The 2,195-nt window shown below is 35.0% G+C and overlaps 1 long non-coding RNA gene across 1 annotated transcript; it reads left to right on the top strand.

The window, feature by feature from the left end:
• Positions 1-6: 6 nt before the first annotated feature.
• LOC107135215 lies at positions 7-1,882 on the top strand. The gene is made up of 2 exons (XR_007345163.1): positions 7-1,461; positions 1,836-1,882. It is a non-coding gene; the product is annotated as an uncharacterized LOC107135215 (long non-coding RNA).
• Positions 1,883-2,195: the final 313 nt, after the last annotated feature.

Genomic DNA, 2,195 nt, shown 5'->3' with positions numbered 1-2,195 from the left:
TTTTTTTTTTTTTTTTTTTAACTGGTGAGTTTACTTTCTAGTAGGGAGAAAACTATATATAAATAATAAATTTTTTGGATAGTGAGGGCTTTAAAGGCAAATAAAACAAATGTGCAAAAACAAGAGAATGGGCTACAGAGTACAGAGAAGATGGTCAGGAAAGAGGTCTATGAGGAGAGGATATTTAAATTGTTATGAGAAAGATGAAGGAGCTATGGAGTCATGAGGGAAGAACATTCCAGGCAGAAGAAACAGCAGGTACTAAAGCCCTGAATCAGTTTTAACTGGAGAACAGATCATTCCAAAGTTTTGGGGGAGGATTTATCTATTTTTAATGTGGTACTGAAGAGCAAATGCAGGGTCTTAGGCATGCTAGGCAAGTGCTCTACCACTGAACTATACCTCTGCCCCCAGCCCTGGGTTGGAATTATTTAAGTGTATGTTTACAAATTATACTTGTAATAAAGACTAATTTGAAGTTCTTTTGAGATTTAAAATAGTTTTAAATACATAGTAGTAATATTGATGGAAAAAACAGAGGTCAATGACAATAGACCCAAATAACTAATAAATTTTGGAGAATTTATATTTATAATATTACAAGGGATATTGAGTCAGATTGGCTATAATCTTGGAAAATATTAAGGAAAGAGATGAAATTCAGTTGTAAGCAACTTAGGGGAAAAAGAATGGCTCTTTCATTTTAAGTGTATTATCTAAAGAATGTTTAGAAATAGAAAGGAATTAGATGATCAGATCAAGAGGTAAATGTATACCTTAGAGTAAGAAGTAAGAGGCCAGAAAGGGCTTAGAATACTTAGGAGAAGGTAAGATTCTTCAGTTTACTATATTAGCATTTTTTAGTGAAATGTTTATCTTGAGCCTTATCCATAAAGCAGTGATTCATACATTTTTGGACATTTCTTACCTTTTCACCAAAGATCACAAACTTAAATGACTACAGGGACCACATAGATATTGTAAAGGAATGACAGTCAAAATTTAGGGTTCAGTAAAGAATGCACACACCATGTAAGGATAACATGATTGATTTCATGCGAGAATGGGGTTCCTGGACTGCTAGATTTGAATTTTCAAGAAAAGTCAAAATTCACAGGTTTATCTGATGCTTCCTGTTGGAACTAGTTCAGTTTAAACAAACAAAAGCCACCACAGGTGAACTAGTAAAGCTGGCAAATGAATTGTATTTAGCCCATGATTTGCCTGTTTTCAATCCCTGCTCTATACTATTAATGTAGAAATACAAGTTTTTCTTTAAAATGAACCTACCATAAAATATGCAAGATTAACAACCCTTTTCTTTACTGCATAGGATGGTGCGTCCAAGGTTAACCATTTACGTCTGTCAGGAATCATTACAGTTGAGGGAACAGCAGCAGCAACAGCAGCAGCAACCACAACAGAAGCATGAGGACGGAGACTCAAATGGTACTTTCTTCGGTAGGTTGTTCTGGGCAGACCAGGATAGATGAAGAAAGGTGAAGAGATGATTTATGGCCATGTTGGTAATTGCTCACATTTATTGAGCTCCTAACATATGTCAGGTACTATTCCCAACACTTTTTACACACTTTAATTTTTACAACTAATAATTTCCTCTTTGTTGTGAATTTTATTGTTATCTCCAACATTTAAATGAGGAAAATAAGGCCTAGGGATATTAAATATTAACTTGTCCTAAGTCACACAGCTAGCAAGTACCAGCTAGGATTGATTTGTGAGTCCTTCTGAAAAGTGAGCATTCTTAATGATTAGATTACCTGCAAAGTCAGAGAACCTTTGTATTGACTACTGTTGCTATTTCTCCTTTGCAGTATACCATGCCATCTATCTAGAAGAACTGACAGCTGTTGAATTGACAGAAAAAATTGCTCAGCTTTTCAGCATTTCTCCTCGCCAGATCAGCCAGATTTATAAGCAGGGGCCAACAGGAATCCATGTGCTCATCAGTGATGAGGTAGGTTTTTTAGTACAGTTGAATTTCGTACAGATGATAATTAGTTTGTCAGGGCACCATGTAACAACAGCAAGATTAGTTCCACTGGAGAGGAGTTCGGTTTTTCTAGACAGGAGTTTTCTAAACTTTCTTTTTTATTTAATTTTTTTTTTTTTAAGATAGGATCTCACTATGTTGCCTAGGCTGGCCATGAACTCTTTTTTTTTTTTTTTTTTTT

Source organism: Marmota marmota, unplaced genomic scaffold (genome assembly GCF_001458135.2).
Source record: "Marmota marmota marmota unplaced genomic scaffold, marMar, whole genome shotgun sequence".
Lineage (NCBI taxonomy): Eukaryota > Metazoa > Chordata > Mammalia > Rodentia > Sciuridae > Marmota > Marmota marmota.
Note: the sequence above shows the minus strand (reverse complement) of the source record. Positions and strands in the feature narration are given on the sequence as shown.